Genomic DNA, 21323 nt, shown 5'->3' with positions numbered 1-21323 from the left:
TGTCAACAGTTTTTTAATATATAGATTTAGCAGCTCTGCCTGAGTAAATGCTGTTTGAGAGATTAAATTCTGTTTGGATTAATGGCCTCTGACAGCTTTTCCTACTTTGCAAACAAAGTGGGTTTGAAGTGTAATAACACAGAGCGTGGGATGCATTGAACACGGAGAGCTGCTCGAGCTGGCAGCCAAGTAAAACATCATCAGCCTCCATCCAGAGGAGCCCTCAGACAAACACACCTTCCAGGCACAAAGGTGTTTATCTGATGTGCCTTGTGTTCTCCACATGCCTCCATCTCCCTCACAGTTGCTTGTGACAATGCTCAGCAGTCTCATGTGGGCAGTTTTCCAAGGCAGGCCCTGCAGGTTGTGGGACTGACCCTGCACAGGCACACTTGGGGCAGCTCCAAGCTATTGTGGTGGAGAGGAGACTAATCCACAGAAACCAGGGAGAGCTCATTCCCAGGAAAGGCCAAGGAGGACACAATGATCATCCCAGGCTATAAAGGACTTTGGTCACCACAATATAAGGAAGGGATTGAGCCACTGGAGAATGTCCAAAGGAGGCAACAAGGATGGGGAAGGGCCTTGATTTGAAGGCGTGTGAGGACACTGAGGGCACTTGGTGTGTTCAGCTGGAGCAGAGGAGACTGAGGGGAGACCTCAGTGCAGTTCCAACTGCCTGGGCAGGGGCAGAGGAGGGGCAGGGACTGAGCTCTGCTCTGGGGGGACCAGGGACAGCAGCCAGGGAATGGCTGGAGCTGTGTCAGGGCAGGCTCAGGTTGGATCTCAGGCAAAACTTCTTCCCCCAGAGGCTGGTTGGGCACTGCCCAGGCTCCCCAGGGCAGTGGGCACAGCCCCAAGGCTGCCAGAGCTCCAGGAGGGTTTGGATGATGCTCTGGGGCACAGGGGGTGACTCTTGGGGCTGGGCCTGTGCAGGGCCAGGGGTTGGACTGGATGATCCTTGTGGGTCCCTTCCAACTCAGCATGTTCTGTGATTCTGTGACTCTGAGGATGATGTGGGTTTTCCCCACAGTTACAGCCAGCTCCCAACTGGATTGGCTTTTCAGATGGATCATGATAATGATTAGTGAAACCTTTCTACCTGGGCACTGTTTAGCTTTCATGTGCAGTCCACATTCCCCTTTTTTTTGAGACTGAGGAGCAGAGTATTCAGCAGCCAGACCACTTAGAGAGAAGAATAAATGAACAGACTCATCACAAACTTCACAGTGGACCGTGGTGTCACACATACTCACCCACAGCACCCACTGAGCCAACCCCACATGATGGACTGCAAACATCTTACAATCTCAGACTCCAAACCTTAGCAAAAAGCCCTGATATCCTCCTTTCCATGATCCAAACAGATGTCCTCTGGGTTGCTGAGAAGAGCAGGAGGAACACTGGACACAGTGCCCCCATCCCAAGGGGACAGTGCACAGGAAGGGATAAGGCACCTGCTCTTTTTCTGTCACGGATGGATAAACTCTCCCAAGCTGAGGAGGAGGCTCAGGAACAAGGAGCTCTGGAATGGATGTCCTAACTCCTCAGTTTGTAAATAATTGTGTCATTTCCATGGCACTCTGTGCACAAACCCTGGGGTGCCTTCACTGCACGTTCAGAACATGTCAGTGATGGAGTTCTCCAGGTCAGGCTCACCCAGAACTCTGCACCGTGTTGGAATTCATGCAGCTTTGGCTTTCAGCCACTGGTATCTCAACAGGGGCTTTGCTCAGAGCCCACCTATTCTGATGTTCATCTACCACCATTCAGAGTTGTGGGACCTCTTGAGCTTCCTGCTCATGGGATCTGAGGGTTGCAACCCATGAAAACATCAAGAGGAAATCCAGTAGCAGCAAAGTCACTTCAGCTGAACAGTTCCCCAGATTGTACTTTTAATGAACTTGTTGAATTTCTAAGAGTTTAAAGTATAGGCTTGAGAACTCTTAATGTGTATATGTTTTATTCATGAAAATGGAACTTCAAGACATTAAAGAACACGGTTTGTATGACAGTTTTATGAACTTTAAATGAATGATTTTAACAAAGAGCTCAAAATGTATTAGGAAGTAATTATCAAATAACTGGTTAATGATATCCAAGAGCTATATAATATGACAGACCATTGCTCTGAACTCTCAGCCCTTGTGTGATTATTTTGTGCTAGGAAGGAGCAAACCTCAGCTTCAAAGGCAATGAAAATTTTCATTAGAAATAACATTCAATAACTAACAATAATCAGGATTAATGGCACTGTCAATGATGATTCAGCCAAAAGGAATTTTTGAAGTTAAAAGTGTACCAAAAATCATTTGAAGCAAGAGTTGTTTTCCCAAATCGTATTATTTCATAGCAAAATCATTTCCTTTGACATACCCAGACCTTCTCAGTCTGTCTGAACATGGATTGCCCTTTAATCCAGAACGGGGGGAATAATTAGAGGTAAGATACACATTTTCAACAGGAACTCAGTGAACCATGTGGTGGATCAATGGGAGCCTTTAAACTTCAATTGTGTGTCTCCTTTCTAAAGGTCTGCTTTAAATCAGCCCCACACTGAGATACAAAACACGGGGTGCAAACTGTACTAAGTGCTCATATAAAACTGAAACTGCCATCTTTCAGGAAATTTCAAGATTCCAAAATTATATTTTACCTTCCACTGAATTACAAAGCATGTTAGAAAAATCCCCTAAATATTTCATTTTGATGCTACCTAAATATTTTGGTTTGGCTGCATTTTTAAAACTTGCTTTACATCTATGAACTCTCTTACCCATAAGCAGATTATCCATGTAATGTATTACCTGTGCTCTCAGCATTAGTTTGGCCACTGTGCTTCCAGACACTTCCCTCCTGCTCCTCTGCACAGAGCTGGGTGTCCATCCCAGCACTGCAGCTCAGGCAGAGCCCAGGAAGGATCATAAAAGCACAGAATTGTTAAGGTTGGAAAAGACCTTTAAGATTATCAAGTCCAACCATCAACCAGCACCACCATATTCTCAAGGGCCACATCCACATGTTTTTTGAACACTTCCAGGGATGAGGACTCCACCCCTGCCCTGGGCAGCTGTGCCAATGCATTACGACCTTTTCAGTGAAAAAATCATTCCCAATATCCAGTCTAAACCTCCCCTGGCACAGCTGGAGGCCGTTCCCTCTCCTCCTGTCCCTTGTTCCCTGGGAGCAGAGCCCGACCCTCCCCAGCTCCCCCCTCCTGTCAGGGGGTTGCAGAGCCAGAAGGTCCCCCCTGAGCCTCCTTTGCTCCAGGCTGAGCCCCCCCAGCTCCCTCAGCCCCTCCTGCTGCTCCAGCCCCTTCCCAGCTCCGTTCCCTTCCCTGCACACGCTCCAGCCCCTCTGCCCCAGCCTGGAGTGTTCCATGGGGTTATTGTGACCCAAGGGCAGGATCCTCGGACAACAGGTCTCAGCCCCCAGATCCAGCCTGTCCAGATCCCTGGGCAGAGCCTTCCTGCCCTCCAGCACATCCACACTCCCACCCTGCTTGGTGTGATCTGCAAATTTCCTGAGGCTGCACTTGGTCCCCCCATCTAGATCACTGAATAAACATTAAAGAACAGCAGAGAGGAGCCTCCCCAGCACCAAGGGATTTCTGAAGCGTGTTCCTTGACTCTGGGAGGGATGACTGGGCCAGCTGTGGTGCACCATAAACCTATAGATTAAGGCAATCAGTGCTCTGGGAGCCACAGGTTGTGAGGAACGTGCAAATTCACTGGTTTGACTCTGCAGGGGGGTCCCACGTGTCTGAGAAGTGCTGCACCAAACCCTAAGTGTGATGGTGTCATCCTTGTATTTAGTTTTCCAAAGTGTCCTGATTCCCCATTGCCCTGGGACATGGAGAACATGTGTGGAGCAGCTTGTTTTGGACCAGCCAAATAATTAGGTGTACAAATAATAAATCAATATGACTAAAGACAGAATAAATAGTCTTTTTTTCTCCTATGTTCTTGGCAAATGGACTCAGGATCCCAGCAGAGCCCAGAGGGAGGTGCCCACTGCTGGTAAAGGTTTGTACAATTTAGGAAGTCAAGAGCCTTTTGTGTACCAAGCAATTATCTGAATAGAAAGACCCCTTTTAATTATTTACTTTTTTTTCTGGGAGTGCCAAGCAAACGTTCTTGCTGTAATGAAGGCAATGAACCAACGTGACTCCTCTGAACCCAAAGGTATTTAATCTCCAAAGCTCCAAACGGGCCCTCACTGTGCCTTTATTTGGACCTGTGAGCATGAGAAATAGAAAGTTGGATGTGCCCCATCTTGCTGCTGCAGAAGACAGTTCACTCTCACTCCCAGCAATATCTCTGGAGAGGCTTCCTTAATTCTTTCACCTATGGAAGCAGTTTTCTTATCACAGAACTTCATCAAATTATTCAGGCACAATTTATTGTGGTAGCCCACGATGTGTAATTTTATTTGCCATTTACTTAACTCGTTCTGATATTTCTCATTCAACCTTTATTGTACAGCTTTTGTTAACACTCAGGTCACAGGAACAAGCCAGAGGCACTATTTTTTTGGTTTCAGATCCAGGTACTACACTTGTTCCTCTGCAGTCATACCCAGTCACCCCAAACCTGATAAATCTCCTGAATGCATTTGCTACAAGAAGTGTGGCTTGGAATGCTAAATCATTCCAAATCCTGGATGGAAGTTACAGAGTCCTCTTCTCCTGAGTTTCTCACCTCAGCTACTCTGAGATCTGCTCTCAGTGTAATCGTGATCTCTCCTCACACCCGTGACTTTGTTCCCTTTGGCCAACCCACGTGAGCAATGACTGCACCATTGGAGCACCAAGGCCTTGTTTCACTTCTCATGCTGCCTGAGCCTCCCTTAATCTCGTCTCTACCTCTCCATTATCACAGCCACAGATCTTTCCCTGCTCTCATTTTATTTCAATGGCAGGAGAAACTCTACCTCCTTGCCCTCGGTACCCTTTGTAAAGTCCAGCCCTGACACCCGATGATTTTCATTGTATTCCTGCCTTTCCTGACGGCAAGAAATGGTTCCCTGTTCCTAAAAACCCACTTCGATGTACTAAAATATTGCTGAACTATTAATTACTTATTAATTGGATGTTGCAAACAATAAACATGCCAGAGTGTCTCACGATCTAAGATTTAGCTCTTTAATAAGCACATCCAGGGGTTTAAACTCTGCTGTTATTAAACCCTTCGGAGAGAGAGAAAATTATAACTTCAAGCTTTCTTTCTCAAACATATTCTTAATGCTGGAAATTTTAAACAGAGAGAAAAACCCACACAAAAGCAATTGTGAACAAATTGGTCATGAATATGGGTAATTTGATAAACAAAAAGTTCCTAACTGGAAGAGTAATGGCAGCTTTCCAAAAGCCAGGGACTGGGCTGAGGGACTGGGGATCTCTTCCAATCCCTCTGATCTTTTAAGAAACTTAATCTTAGCAGGATGATATGAAGAACTTCACTAAGGAAATATCCTCACATTCATAGGGAACTAGGAAGACCTTAGACCAAGGGGTCACCTGGCCAAATCATTCAGCTCATGGTTTCTCTGTGGTTTGCTTTCCCGTCTTCAGCTGTGGGCAACAGCAACGCCCTGGGCCAAGAGACTGGAAGGGTAAATGGCATTAAGATTGTGCAGTGTGGTGCTATAGATGTGCTAAGAAAAGCATGTGAACTCCAAAAGCTGTTAAGTCTGTCACATCAGCTTCCCCCCACAAGCACAGAGAAAGAGCAGGAGGAGGAAGGAGCCGGCGTGAAGATCGTTACCAACACACCAACTCTGTGCAAGGAAAGATGGAAAATCCAGGCAGCTTTTTCCAGGAGAGCAGAGGAGTTACAGGGTAGTTAGTGGAGAAAGATAAAGGGAAATAAAGATTAGGCTGGCTGTGGGAGGATCTGAGTGATGTAGGACTGCAGACAGAGAGCTCTGAGACAGCACCTCAGGATGCCCTGAGATCAGCTGCTTGGGCTCCTCTCAAGTAATTACTGGGATTCCCTTGGCCAGAGGCTGGTTGGGCACTGCCCAGGCTCCCCAGGGCAGTGGGCACAGCCCCAAGGCTGCCAGAGCTCCAGGAGGGTTTGGATGATGCTCTGGGGCACAGGGGGTGACTCCTGGGGCTGGGCCTGTGCAGGGCCAGGGGTTGGACTGGATGATCCTTGTCGGTCCCTTCCAACTCAGCACATCCTGGGATTCTGTCCAATGTGTGGCTGTCACCTCATCCCTCCACCCTGCTCGAGGGCTGATGTGTGTGTTTGGGGAAGGCAGGGAGCCACATCTGCTGCTGCTGTGAGAGGAGTCAGGCACAGGAGACCTGAGAACATCTGGGGAGCAGGAAGATCCTTCTGCATTATTTGCAGGTGGGTCGCAGTGGTGGCAGAGAAGTCACAGAACCCCAAAATGGTTTGGATGGGAAGTCCCTGAAACTTCCAGCTTGGAGATAGTTGTGTTCAGCTCAGAGCACGGCTCAGCTCCAGCAGCTTTGGAGCTCGTGGTGCCTCTGGAGCATCAGAGGGACGTCCATCTACTGACCCACCTTGCTCTGCTCCTGCTTGAAAACCCCATCCTGCTCCTCAGGCCAAAATGCCTGGGAATTGTTGGGTCATAATGGGGGGAGAAGGCAGAGCTGTAAGTGCCTCCCCTGCCAGAAGAGATCATGGACCCAGGGAATGGTCTGGGTGGGAAGGACCTTAAATCTCATCCAGTTCCACCCCCTGCCATGGGCAGGGACACCTTCCACCAGCCCAGGTTGCTCCAAGCCCCGTCCAACCTGGCCTTGGACACTTCCAGGGATCCAGGGGCAGCCACAGCTTCTCTGGGCAACCTATGCCAGGGCCTCCCCACCCTCCCAGGGAAGTGCTGAGGAGCTTTGCTGCTCTCAGCTCTGAGCCACGTGTGCTCCCAGGGCATCCTCCACCAGCTGCCCACAAGGAACAGCTCTGCCACCTCTGCCTTCCAAGGAACTCACCAAGCCCCACGTCTCCCTTAGGCAGGATTTAAGCAAAGCCAGGCCTGATTTAAGGACCAACAGACTCCTGAGCTCTGCACAAACCCATTTCTGGGTGTGAAGGTGCCGAAGTATTCTCACACTAACAGAGCCAAATTGCTGTACCTGGAGCACAACAGCTTTCCTCACATAATGGCTTTTATCTCCAGCAAATTTGATGGTTTGTTATAAAATAATGTTAAGCACAATGAAATAATAAGCAGCTGGCATGTTTTCTTGTCAAAAAAAAAAAACATTAAAGTTGTAAACATCAAAACAGCACAGCACTGCTATTGAAAGAAATGGCTAATAAACCAGTTATTTCTTTCCAATAAGTATTTTGTAGGTGATGTATTTGTGATGTATCAATTATTTATCTCACTATATGGTTGAGATGTGCACTTTAATAAAATGTAGAAAGGTTTTTAATTTTTCTGAACAATAAATGCAATTGATTTTGTGACTAGCATGAAGAATAGATTGACTCTAATGTCTTTTTCTTGTAGTATTTTGTATTGTTTTATGTGAAAATCTTGAGTTTAATAGATTTAAAAAAAAGTACTCCACTAAAATGGCCAGAAAGAAGGATAAATCTCATTAACTGAAAATTCTTCATTTTCCATATGCAAATATGTAAGGATTATAATTATCTTTTCTTTCATCTGAATCACAGTGTTTGTCATGTTTATTTGTTCTGTATTTTCATAAACATTTAGGATTATTAATAATTTAGAAAAGATGTTTAATTTCAGTGTAATGAATTCATGTAGGCAAAATAAATATGCAGGATAAGCAGTCAGGATGTCTCACAGCTCTTAAACAGCCCTTACTCTCTGCTCATACCCACTTCAAGGACTGATCCTGGCTTAAGTGAGCGAGAACAGTCTCTCACCTTAACACCTGATTTTAGTGTAAATCCAGGGGAGCTCCTGTAGCCAGGGGAGTTAACTCTGATTTATATCAGGGCTTTTATTCCAGCAGCAGGCACAGCTCCAGACACAGCACTGAAACTGCTCCTTACCCGGGATGTTCACACAGAGTGGGAATGAGAGGCTGGAAAGCAGAGCTGGGAAAGGGCCCTGGGGGTGCTGGTGGTGCCAGTTGTCCCTGAGTCAGCAGTGCCCTGGCAGCCAGGAGGGACATCCCTGTCCTGGGGCATCAGGGAGGGGATTGTCCCACTCTGCTCTGCCCTGGGGTGGCCTCACCTCAACATTGGGGCAGTTTGGGGGGACACAATGGAAGGAAGGGATTGAGCCATTGGAGAGTGTCCAAAGGAGGCAAAAAGGATGGGGAAGGGCCTTGATTGGAAGCCGTGTGAGGACACTGAGGGCACTTGGTGTGTTCAGCTGGAGCAGAGGAGGCTGAGGGGAGAGCTCAGTGCAGTTCCAACTGCCTGGGCAGGGGCAGAGGAGGGGCAGGGACTGAGCTCTGCTCTGGGGGGACCAGGGACAGCAGCCAGGGAATGGCTGGAGCTGTGTCAGGGCAGGCTCAGGTTGGGTATCAGGCAAAGGTTCTTCCCCCAGAGGCTGGTTGGGCACTGCCCAGGCTCCCCAGGGCAGTGGGCACAGCCCCAAGGCTGCCAGAGCTGCAGGAGGGTTTGGATGATGCTCTGGGGCACAGGGGGTGACTCTTGGGGCTGGGCCTGTGCAGGGCCAGGGGTTGGACTGGATGATCCTTGTCGGTCCCTTCCAGCTCAGCATATCCTGGGATTCTGGGATTATTCTGTGAGATCACAGCACACTGGCAGTGCACTGTCTCTCACAGAATCGTTTCTGATAAGCTCAGCTCAAACTCGGGCTGTACCTGGGCAGGCACAGGCTCATTTTTACCAGCCAGAGCCACCAACAGTTTACAGGAGCAGGACAGGCATATAATGATAATTCCCCAAGGAAAAAGCCTTCATATTGTGGGGAATTCCTTCCTATTATTCCTTTTCTTCCAAGAGTTTTCTGGATCTCTTCTGGACCAGTGGAGGCTTCAGCATTGGTGCTCTGTGGCCTCATCCTGAGACACAGGACATGTGCAGATGACATATTGCTTCAGTTAGTTTGGTTAAACCTTAGATCCATTAAATGTAGGTTTGCACATGGTCTGTCCTGATGCCTGACATTTTGAGCTTATGTTACAAAAGATTCTACACAGAAATTACAGAATTAAAACATGATTATAATTTCAGCTCTGAAATTGCCAGCTCTGCATATTTAGGATTTAACTTGAAATTTTAGTTGTCACTATCAATAGCAAATGACAGCTTGGACATCTTCTAGTTCAGAATTCCCACTTTTTTCCTTGCATAGAAATTTGATATCAAAACTTCAGGATTCAGTGCCCTCTTGTCACAGCAGTGCCTTAGTGCCTGTGGCAGTAGGTGACAGCTTTTTCAAGCCTTGTGTCTGGTTGTTTCCTTTAGTATTAAAGTAGAAGTTCCTGTTCCTCTTTCCCATGCAGACTTCTGGATTCAGAGAATCCATGATGTGTCCCAGCAGGAGTTTGACCTTAGGTGATTGTTCCTGCCATCACCAACATTTCCAGCTGCCTCCCACCCCCCTCCACATTCCTGAGGAAGTTCAGTGGTTGGGATGAGGCCGAAGCAGCCCCTCTCCACCCAAGTTCCCTGACTTTCTCCAGCTGATGACGAGGTTTTCAGACATCAAGACAAATGCTCAGCTCTTCTTTCCCATGACTATCAAGTTCTGCCCCTGCTCTGCATTCAAGCTGCCTTCAGAGCTCAAGCCCTGCAGAATTTCCCGAAAACTATTTCAATAACTTGAATCAAGAAGAGATTTCCTGGATAATTATTGAGTCTGGTTTATTGAGTTTGAATGAAGATATTTGTTACATCCAGAATTTCACAGTTTAGTACGATTCTCTATTGGCACAAAAGTTCATCATAATATCTCATTACATACAGTTCAGTGCTGTCTTCTCTAAAATCTCTTCTCTGCTACAGATACATGGACCCCTTTCCCCTCCCAAACACTTGTGTTACTCAACTGACAAGGAATGTGCTTTAAAACTGACCCATGAGCAAGTTATTCTGAGCCTGAAATCTCTTTAAGCAAACACTCAAGGCAAAAATCAAAATTGATTAAATATGAGTTACCTTATTAAGACTAATGAGGTCCTGGGTTGTGTTTTTCAATGAACAAAGCACGTTTATCAGCTCCCCTGCAGCAGACATGCAGTAATCATGGAGTGTGCAACGGAGAAGGGGAAGGGCCTTGATTTGAAGGTGTGTGAGGACACTGAGGGCACTTGGTGTGTTCAGCTGGAGCAGAGGAGACTGAGGGGAGACCTCAGTGCAGTTCCAACTGCCTGGGCAGGGGCAGAGGAGGGGCAGGGACTGAGCTCTGCTCTGGGGGGACCAGGGACAGCAGCCAGGGAATGGCTGGAGCTGTGTCAGGGCAGGCTCAGGTTGGGTATCAGGCAAAGGTTCTTCCCCCAGAGGCTGGTTGGGTACTGCCCAGGCTCCCCAGGGCAGTGGGCACAGCCCCAAGGCTGCCAGAGCTGCAGGAGGGTTTGGATGATGCTCTGGGGCACAGGGGGTGACTCCTGGGGCTGGGCCTGTGCAGGGCCAGGGGTTGGACTGGATGATCCTTGTGGGTCCCTTCCAGCTCAGCATATCCTGTGGTTCTGTGAGGCAGAGCACAGTCAAGGTCTTTAGTTGGTGACAGGAGATCCCATCAGCCTTGGGATGGGGGGAAGGACCCTCTGGGAGGGGCAGGTTCCAGTCACTGGGTGTGACTTGTGGATCATCTTTAGAAGCAGAAGGTTCCTGAAGCCCCTGTCCATGGCCTCTCACTCCCTTCCTGCACAGGGGTTCCAATGTGGCCGAGGTTGGGGTGTCTCCATCCCCTGCATGAGCTGAGACAGGAGCAGAGAATTCCCAGATGTGCACAAGTGCAGACAGGCTTTTCAGGGGGAGTGGTTTACACCGAGCATTTCCTTTTCTTCCTGCTGAGCAGGGGCTGGAGGGGTGTGGGGGGCACGGTTGTGATTCCGAGCAGAGTTATGACATTTCAAATCTGCAGCAGCTGCCTGGCTGGGGGGAGGGAGCTGTCAGCACAGGGGGGTTGAGATACAGCCTTGCACTTTATCCTCACCCATGGGAAGGCACCAGCTCCTGCAGGGGATGATTAACATGTGCTCCTGTCTCAGACCAGGGCAGGGCTGTTAAGGAAGAGCAGAGATACAGGAGAGCAGCTGCAGGAGAGGGGAACAGCCTCTCCTTGGATGGAGCAGTTCAAGCCTTGCTCAAGTTCTGTCCTGCCCTTGGACTGGAGCAGAGGCAAAGAAAAGTAGAACTTGATAAACCCAGTCATTTCAGAACATGCCTTTGGTAAGAGCTTTGACTTTCTAACGGAAGGAAGAAGGTTTATAGGTTTTGTTGTTTTTCTGACTTCCATGTTTTTCCTTGGGCAAGGCCCCAGTGCTTCCAATCAAAATGAGATGTTCCTATGCAATATGTCCTTGGCTCCAAGATCCCTCTCCCAGCCCATTGAGCTGCTCTGGGTTGCTGTACATGAGTGGCTGTGGTGCCACTGGGCTGGCATTTGGGGTCAGGGCCACCCTTGGAGGGGGGCACAGCAGCAGCTGGAACGGGTGGGGTGGTGCCACTCCCACTCAATTTGGGTAATTACCCCAGGAGGAGCCTGACACCACAGCACAGCCCTCCCAAGGCACCCTGAGGCCTGGGCATTAGGAGATGTGTCCCTTCCACCACAGTTTCTCTGCTGCAGGACCCAGAGAAAGGACCAAAGTGGTGACAGTCCCATCTCTGCATCACTGCTGCTACTTTCAGTGTTGCTTTATCACCAGCTGCTCCTAAAAAAGCACTGGTGACTCAGCAAACGAAGCTCTAGAAATCCTTCCCAATTCTCTAGATCAAAATCAGGGCCAAGCTGTGCCTCCCTGGAGCCTCAGAGACAGGATGCTCCTGCCTGGGAGAGTCTGTGTGTCCGGGACCAAGCTGAGGTCTGTCCTGCTCTGGGAACCAGCCACTTATTGATATCCCAGCCCAGCCAGGGGCTTCCTGCTCCTCAGTGACATGGATTCTATTCCAAGTTCCTCCTCTCTCTTCCCAAACACATCATTGCTTTGCTGCAGAAGCCCTTTGTAGGAAGCTAATTTGGGGAAGAACGAGGAGCCAGCCTAATTGATCGAAATGTCATCTACTTAGACACTTGTTTAGCTCCTGAAAATTAAGATGAATATTGTGTGTGTTTTATGTTGAAACAGACCATTTAATACCAAAGCAATAATAGCTGAGGACTAAACACCCAGCCTGGGGTGTCCATGTGAGGTACAGTATTGAGCAAAGGATTGAATGAAATAACAAAGTTTAAGCAGTCGGAATCAATATGTGGAGGTGTCCCTTGGACTGGAGCTGTTTAACTGCAGCCAGATAACATCAAGGTTGCAAAAGAAACTGCACTGAAGCAAGGAAAATACACAAGGACATTAATTTTAAGGTGTCTTTATTGGCACAGGCCTAACTTTATTCTCTGGCTGGACAGTGGCTGGGGGATGACTCCCAGCTCTGCCTGTGCACTGCATGAGCAATGTCATGGGGTTGTTTCTGCCTCAGGGGGGGCACTGCAGCCAAGAGGAGGAAAGGGCCCTGCCAGCAGCCCCAGATGTGGAGCCTGACCCTGTGCATGCACCTTGTTCCTGTGCCAGCAGGAAGCCAAGAGAGGGCTCCCCTTTCCTGTCCGTGTGTCCTGAGCAGCTCTGCACAGAGTACGAGACACTCTCCATCTGGCAGAGTTGCACAACAGCCTGTGGGTGCCACAGGAGAGGAGACAGAGCCAGCGTGTCCATGTGGGCAGAATAAGTGATGTCCATGGATTGGAAGACTCACCACAACCCACAGCACATCCCACACCTCACGCTCGGGCCCCTCAGTCCCAGCAGGCAGGATCATCTCCCTGAGTTCTTTACCAAGCCCAGCCTGGAAATCCTCTGCTTTAATTTCAAGCTGGTGGAGAAGGGCCTTGATTTGAAGGCGTGTGAGGACACTGAGGGCACTTGGTGTGTTCAGCTGGAGCAGAGGAGACTGAGGGGAGACCTCAGTGCAGTTCCAACTGCCTGGGCAGGGGCAGAGGAGGGGCAGGGACTGAGCTCTGCTCTGGGGGGACCAGGGACAGCAGCCAGGGAATGGCTGGAACTGTGTCAGGGCAGGCTCAGGTTGGATCTCAGGCAAAGGTTCTTCCCCCAGAGGCTGGTTGGGCACTGCCCAGGCTCCCCAGGGCAGTGGGCACAGCCCCAAGGCTGCCAGAGCTCCAGGAGGGTTGGGATGATGCTCTGGGGCACAGGGGGTGACTCTTGGGGCTGGGCCTGTGCAGGGCCAGGGGTTGGACTGGATCATCCTTGTGGGTCCCTTCCAGCTCAGCATATTCTTAGATTCTGCTACAGGTTTGCAATCCAGTTTCAGTGGAGCCCAGGAACAGATCCAGCAGTGCCAGGATCAAATCCAACCCTCAGTGTTCCCTGTATTGGCTGTCATGACATGAGTAAATATTTTAAACCAGGCAGAATTTTTCCCCTTGAATATTGGTTGGAGAGCAGACACTGCCCCAATAGTACCTTCCTTTCTGGCTTCTCCCACTGTTCAATCAGAGTGGCTCCACTGAGCTGGGTCTGGCATTCTGTGCTTTCCCATGTTTTCTGGATGCAATGGAAAATGTACTTCTGTCAGGGTCATCTTGCTCCCTGCCCCACAGCTGTTGTGTTTGGAGAAGCAGCAGGCAGGAGGTCCCAGCTCAGGAGAGGGAAGGTCTGGAGGCTCTGGGGCTGACTCCAGGGTTTGTGTTGTGCAGGACGGAGCTCGAGGAAGGTGTCTCTCAGTGGGTCCCCCCCTGTGCAATGTTGATGAGCACAGAGACAGGTGGATTAACCTAACTGCCAGGCAGTCGGGACAAAGTGTTTGGTGTGTAGAGGTTGGTCATTTACCCATAAACTGACTACAGGGAGGGGAAAGAAGAGCCTTTATCTCCATGCTGAAGAGCCTCTTTAGCAGGAAAAGGCCCCATCAGATCCTGTGGCTGCAAAATGACACAAAACAAATGAAAAACATAAATAAGATTTAAAATTTCAATGCAATGTTTATCACTGTCTTGGAAAGTGGCATTTGGTTTGAAAAGGTGGCTCTGGTAGCTACCATAGCTTCCATTAAAAGCACATCCAGCTTATAACTGGCTCCAGTTTCCAGCTGTTGGATCTTTTGAAGAAATGCCCTGGGGACAGGGTGGCCCTGAGCAGCAGTTTCTTGGCTGAATGCAGCTTCTGTGCCTGGAGGTGCTGAGGAATGCCCAGAGATTGCTGCTTAAGGTGTTTTAACTTGGATACACAGGCAGAGATGCCGATAATGGACATTTCTGGGTTTAAAGCCTGTTTACCACAGAGACAGCAAGCACAGCAAACCCAGATCCATTCCCCACTGATGCCAGGGTTATTCCCACTGGGTTACACGTCTGTTTTTCAATGTCACACTGAAACTTGGTTCCAGACACCTTTGGGGACCTCTTTCTCTGTCATGTGTCTGGCCTGGGCTCCACCTTTCAGAAGCCTCCAGACAGGTGAGTCTGCTGGTCAGGAAGGATCACAGCAGTTCAGAAGCAGAGGATTTTGGAATCTCCTTGGATGCCACCACCAGATCTGCAGATCACAGAACCAGGAATGACCTCTGCTCTTCTCACCACACTCACAGTGCAAGCAGAGGGTTCTGTACCTTGAAAATGGAGAGAAGTCCATGTTGAACCCATGTTTGGGAATGTGGAGCTGTGACACCGGGAATCAGTCCAGTCCACCTGACAAAGAAATAAAGACAGTGATGGAACTATAGAATCATGGAATCATTAAAGTTGGAAAAGACCTCCAAGATCTTTGCCTGAGTACCACAGCACCCACTAAACTATATCACAAAGTGTCACATGTGGTCATTTCTTGGACACCTCCAGGGATGGTGACCCCACCTCTGCCCTGGGCAGCCTGTGCCAGTGCCTGACCACCCTTTCAGTGAAGACATTTTTCCCAGTATCCAACCTGAACCTCCCTGGACTGAGCTGGTGCACACCAGGTTAACTGTCCTCCCTCAAATGCACAAAAGGCAGGTGTGGATAATCCGTGCTCTGGAGAGTTCAGGAAAAGAGCCTGAAAATCACGTTCCACCCGTGTGAATATCTGAGTCCAAGGGACAGACACGAGGGAAGTGATGAAGTTCCTCACAACTGAGCACATCAGCAGCACCTGCCAGCAGCTCCAGCACCTTGACCTTCTTATGTGCTCAAAAAGCACCTGGGGAAAGCAGGGATGGGAATTCTGGATGAACACACAGGAGTCCTCAGGATGGAACGAGCAGGAGCCTGTGGGAGATGTGGGTTAACAATCTCCAGGGCAGGACCTACAGGAAGAAGGCTGAGTGAGTAAGAAGGGCTGTCACAAAAAAGCTCAGGCACATGGGCTGAATCCCTGGGCAGTCACAGGGCAGTGCTGGAGCTCACAGGATCCTTTTCCTTGTGCACTGACTTTGGAGGAAACATCAAAGCTGACTGCAGTGATGTGGGGCTTGCAGAGCCCTGGGCTGGGCTGCCTTTGGGTGGCTCAAAATGCACAGAAAGCAGCTCTGAAAAATGCTTCACCCTCTTCTTGGTGCTTCCCAGAGTAGGAGCTGGAGTGGGAGTAAGAGAACAACAAAAGGAGAGACAGGGCTGTGCTGACACCAGTCCCTCAGTGCTTCTGAGGTTCAATCTACATGCAGATACAGAGCTGTGGTGTTCCCAGTGGGAATGCAGCTTGCTGTTCCCATCGGGACAGCTGGGAAATCACTAGACCTCCTCCCAGCTCTTTCCTACCTCTTCTCTTTCTTTCCTCCCAATGAAATGATGCTGAGAAGGAGCTCTAAATTAATCCTGGCTGAGCCAGAGGCTCCTGCTAGACTGACTCTGAGGACACCACACAGCAGGCACAGGATGTGTCATTGTGTTCCCCCCCAGCAGAACGTTTGCAGTTCATACAAATCACCTGAACTCAAATATCTGCATTCATAAAACCCCCAAACCGTGGAGCAGGTGATTTCATGGCCTTTCTGCTTGACAAGCAGCTCACCTGGGACAGGTATTTTGCAGAAGCCATTGGCCCAGCAGGGTTCAGGAGTTTTCTGATTTTGCCAATGTACCTTTTATTTGGTGATGTGGGGGAGGAAGAGGAATAAATCCCCTCAGCCTGTCACTCGGTAGATACACACTGCCCCAAGTTCTATTGTTCCAGCTCTCTGCCAAGTGCAGGCTTGCCAGCCAGAGACAACAATGTTTAATTTATGAAGGGCTGAGTTTTAATCAGTTTTTTATTGTTTGTTCCAGCAATAGATCAGTTTAATGGCAGTCTGAAAAATGCACCATAAGCAAACCTCACACATGCCATTCTCCTCCCCCCGAGATATTTCCCATCAAAAGTTTGACATGCTGGGCATGCTGGGAACAGGCAACCCGTGAAAGCCAGGGTTTAAAATAAGTGACCAAGCTGCAGCTCTCATAGGGTTTGTGGGTTGGTGGATCCTGCTGCACTAAGGGCAGATTTGGAGATAAATCTGTATTCAGAGTCTTTTCACACTGAATCATGAGATTCCTTTTTATAACCAAGACAGCAGACACTGACTGTGCACCTCCCTCAGAGCTGGTGGTGGAACTTGGCTTCTTGTCTTCAACCCAGCCAAGATTTACTGTAAAGGACCTTTGCTGACACACCTGGCCAGTCATCCTCTTTTTTTTTTCATGTATTAGACTCCACATCTCTCTCCAAACACCAAATTTCCCCCATCTCCAGTGGAATCCTGGCCTGGCCACCCAATGAGTCATCCTGGGAATAAAGTTGTGTTCCCTGGGCAGAACTGAAGAAAAGAGCTGTGAGCCCTGGTTGGGGGAAATTATTTCACAGTCAAAGGAAAACACATGAAACATATTTACTGCTCCATTTTCAGACCTATTTTTAGACAATTAAAGATGTAAAAGGTTTGGGTCTGGATCCAGTCCGGGAGTGGAGGGTTTGGTGCAGTCTACATCTGTTTTTTGAGAGGTGCTCTTTGAAAATGAGCAATTAGTTGAATCAAATCTTGTGTGACTCCAAAGCAGAATCCAGAACAGAGTTATTGCCACTGCCACCCACAGACAATGGGGACTGAAAGTCCTCTTTGCTTTGCAGAGCTGTATCAATGGTTACTTTTCATGTCTTCCACAATTATATATTCCACCTATCCTTGGCTCTCAGGGTGGTGCTGGAATAACTCTTCCATGGTAGGAAAACGGTGGTCAGATGCTTAACCAGTGCCAAGATAAATGCAGAAACGAGCATGAAGGAGCTCAGCAAATAAAAGAAGATTAAATCTATTTTATAGTGGACACAACATTTCCCAACAGATTTCTTTCGTGCAGAATATAGATCCTTGTTAGACAGCTGAATTATGCTGGTTGGAATTATGTGGAAGTGAACACAGCAGGGTTTGACCCCCTGTCAGGGAGCTGGGCAACTCCTCCAAATCCTGACTGTGCCAGAGGCTGCACCCCAGGGAAGGCAGGGGGGACTGGAGTGTTTAGAGCAGCAGGGACAGTGCAGCCCCCAAAGAGGTGCAGGATTTCTTAATCTGTGAGTCCCTACTTACCTAAAGTTTAATTACTGCCTTAATCTTCCCTCAAATGGCATCAGAGATTTAGGTGCTCAGAGACGGACTGGTGAAAACAAGGCAGAGCTACAAAGTACCCAGATACTTTAGGACCATCCAGCTTGTTTTCAGAAGGGAGTTCATGTCCGGTTGTGAAAGGTATTGAGATCTCTAGAGCTGCAGTTGGTGCATAAACACTTCTGAAAAAAACCCAGCCCAACCCCCTGCATGACAGACCATAGAAAACAGGGCTGAACACACCTGAAGACATCCCCTGTTCCACCCCCTGACCTGAGGAAGGCCCTTTGCCCTCCAGACAAGGTGTCTGTAGAAATGATCCTGCTCCTACAACCCTCCAGCAAGAAACTCCACAGCAAACCCTGGAAAAATTTATGGCAGTGTTTAACTAGCCTTACATTAGAAAGGCATTTCCTAATAACTAATCTGAATTTCCCTAACTGTGATTTAATTACCCCATCTCCTAAGCAGAATGAACATGCAGAACAAATTATTCTCTTCCTCTTCACAGAAACCTTTTATGTAACTGCAGACTGTTATGTTTCCCCTAAGTCTTCTCTTGACTAAATGCCTCCAATTATTCCAGCCTTTCTTTGCAGGTTACCTCCAATCATTCTCATTCTCCCTGCTCAGCTTTTTCATTCATCCTTGAACTCCGTTTGCCTTTCTTGAATTCTGTGATGTATTTTCCAGATCATTTTGGATTTCTCAAGATCCTCCAGAATTCCAGCCCTGCTCTCCAAAATGGTGTAGGTCCTTCCTCACATGAGACAGGAGCAGAGCTGGTACCCTCAGATCTGTGGCAGTCTCTGGTTGTATCCCAGCCCACCTCGAGGCAGCCAAGGAGAAACTTTCTCACCCTGACAGCCCGTGGGAGCAGAGTGCCCCTGGGTCTCCATCCTTGGAGGTTTTCAAGCCCAGGCAGGATAAATTCCAGAGAAACCTCAGGTTTGAGGTCTGACCTCAGAGCTGATCTTGCTTTGAACAGATCAGTGTTTGGTGTAGGTGACTTCCAGTGATTCCCTTCTAGTTATTCACCTGGAGTGAGGCCTCGAGACAGGAACTGATCCATGGAGAAATCCCCCCTGTCCTGGGTCACTGCCATGGGCACTGCCACTGATTCCAGGACCTGAGATCACACAGAACCACAGGATCACTGAGGTTGGAAAAACCCTCCCAGCCCATGGAATCCCCCCTGTGCCCCATCCCCACCCTGTCCCCAGCCCAGAGCACTGAGTGCCACGGCCAGGCCTTCCTGGGACACCTCCAGGGCTGGGCACTCCAAACCTCCCTGGGCAGCCCCTGCCAAGGCCTGACCACCCTTTCCAGGGAGAAATTCCTCCTCCTCATGTCCAACCTGACCCTCCCCTGGTGCAGCTGGAGGCTGTTCCCTCTTGTCCTGTTGTTCCCTGGCAGCAGAGCCCGACCCCCCCCCGGCTCCCCCCTCCTGTCAGGGGGTTGCAGAGCCAGAAGGTCCCCCCTGAGCCTCCTTTGCTCCAGGCTGAGCCCCCCCAGCTCCCTCAGCTCCTCATCAGAGCTACTCTCAAGTTACACAGGACAAGGTCTCTGCTACCAGGAGTGGATGTCTACCAGGAGGAAAATTTGCAAATCCTGGTGTTTGGAAAATCAGAGGTGAGGAGGTTGGGTGAGAGCAAGGGCACCTGCTCCTGGGGAATGACACATTAGACTGAAACAGTGTCCAGACCCCGCCGTGGGAAGTCCTCAGCTCCACCACGACAGCAGAGGGATCAGTGCTGCTCAGGCAGGTTCCAGAAACCTGCAGGCTGGGATGGGCTCCTGGGATTCCTGGTGCTGGAGCCACCATGGACCTGGGGAGCCCTTGCTGTGCTCAGCAGGACAAACACCCTGAGCAGGAACTGAGGGTGTTTCTTATTTTGGAGCAGATTTTTTTTAATCTTTGTTAAATGTTTTCACAATGCTTCTGGCTGCCGGGAATTGGAAAACAAACAAACAAACAAACAAACAACGTTTGTCCAAAGTCCACTTTGGAAACAGAAATTTTAAGCAAACAGTTCTGACAAATTGGAAACCCTGCTTGCCAAAGATTGCAGGGGCAAAAATGCATTTTCAGAAGTCATATAAACTGCTCAAAACTTCTCACATTTTTACTGCAATAATGAATTCCAAGAACAGAATAATTGGGAAAGAAACCCAAGTATTTTTCAGCTTTTGACATTTTAGGAAAGAGTCGCAGACGACATTTTTTTATATCCACCACATCCTTTGTCGTGATGGAAAGAGAAGCTTTAATTCCAGAATAGCAGCAGGAAAGGGCAGGGAAAGGGAAGATCTTGGGGATCTCATTTCTAAATGCAGCAATGGTTTAGTGATGACAAAAAAAGGATTCTGACTTGCTAATTAGTTTTGCATAATGATGACTAAACTTGATTACCGCAGGAACCAGTCAAATGTCTTTGTAGCTCATAGGCTTATCCTGAGCTCCAATTAAAAGGGTTTGGTTTGTTTATGGCTCACAAGGTGCTTCCTGGAGACCAAATAACTCACCAAAGGGTGCTCCAAGCTTTGTTGTTTCAATTGGCTGCTGCAGCAAATTAACTTCTGAGGAGGAATTAGATAGCATCTATTTTATCAGACATCCAGAAGCACGTCACTGGTTCTCCACAAGCTCTTGCTCATTTTTTCCCCTCCTAAACAGCTAAACAAATGGAGAATAAAGCCTTCATTATCTCTCTATCAGTTGCCATCTCTGCCAGGCACTGCAGAAGTTCTCTACCTGCTATTTTTCTCTATTAAGAAGACCTGAGTGAAAATCTGGCCATAAAACATTCCTGAATCTCTCTGTGTGTGAATGTGTTGGTGTAGGGGGGATGCTGAAATGGTGACACCTTCCTGAAATGATGCTCACTGTCCCCTCAGGTGAAGGACACGGAGGTTCCTGCAGGGTCTCACCATCCCTGTGGTCCTCCTGGATGCCCACGGACAGAAATCCCAGTCCCTGTGACCCCCTGCCAAACCTGGAACCCTGCAGAGCCCCATTTGGCCCCCCAGACTGGGATGCAGCCTGGATGCCAGCAGAGCCCCAGCAGCAATTCCTGGGATTGCTTTTCCCCACTTTAACTTACTCACACAACTACAGAAGGCACCAAGACTCCCACAAACACAATCAAACCCATATTTGGATCACCCTGAGGTTGCTGGAGGTCGGTGTGTCTTCCTGTACCTTTGGGTGCTGGCAGGGCTCTGGCTGGCACTGGGAACCATGCGGGGTTGGGGGCTGGTGGGGTGACATCCTGTGATTCACCCAAGCCTGAGTCCTTCTCGGGGGCTGTGCCAACTGCCATATTTCCTCCTATAAATTAAAAACAACACAGAGGAAGAGGGAAAACTTTCCTTCCCTGGATAATTCCCCAGAATGAGAGACTCGCTGGATACAGATTTGCTCCCTCCAGTGGCTGGTAAGCCCTGGAGCAGGGCTTGCCCCTGCCCTCGCTGACAGCATCTCTGCCTGGAGGATTTCTCAGAGATACTTCACGTTTAGGAGTGCAGAGTATTGTCTTGTGCCAGAGCAAGTGGCTTCACAAAGTCACAGAATCCCAGAATCCCAGAATACGCTGAGTTGGAAGGGACCCACAAGGATCATCCAGTCCAGCTCCTGGCCCTGCACAGGCCCAGCCCCAAGAGTCACCC

The 21323-nt window shown here is 48.9% G+C and overlaps 1 long non-coding RNA gene across 1 annotated transcript; it reads right to left on the bottom strand.

Annotated features, from left to right (window-relative positions):
* Positions 1 to 20184: 20184 nt before the first annotated feature.
* LOC135424033 (uncharacterized) lies at positions 20185 to 21068 on the bottom strand. Its single transcript, XR_010435063.1, has 2 exons — positions 20857 to 21068; positions 20185 to 20331 (listed from the first exon to the last, which is right to left on the bottom strand). It is a non-coding gene; the product is annotated as an uncharacterized LOC135424033 (long non-coding RNA).
* Between the last annotated feature and the right edge of the window lie 255 nt (positions 21069 to 21323).

The sequence above is a fragment of the Pseudopipra pipra genome, chromosome 18 (genome assembly GCF_036250125.1).
Source record: "Pseudopipra pipra isolate bDixPip1 chromosome 18, bDixPip1.hap1, whole genome shotgun sequence".
NCBI lineage: Eukaryota > Metazoa > Chordata > Aves > Passeriformes > Pipridae > Pseudopipra > Pseudopipra pipra.
The sequence above is the reverse complement of the archived record's forward strand: the minus strand, read 5'-3'. Positions and strand labels throughout refer to the sequence as shown.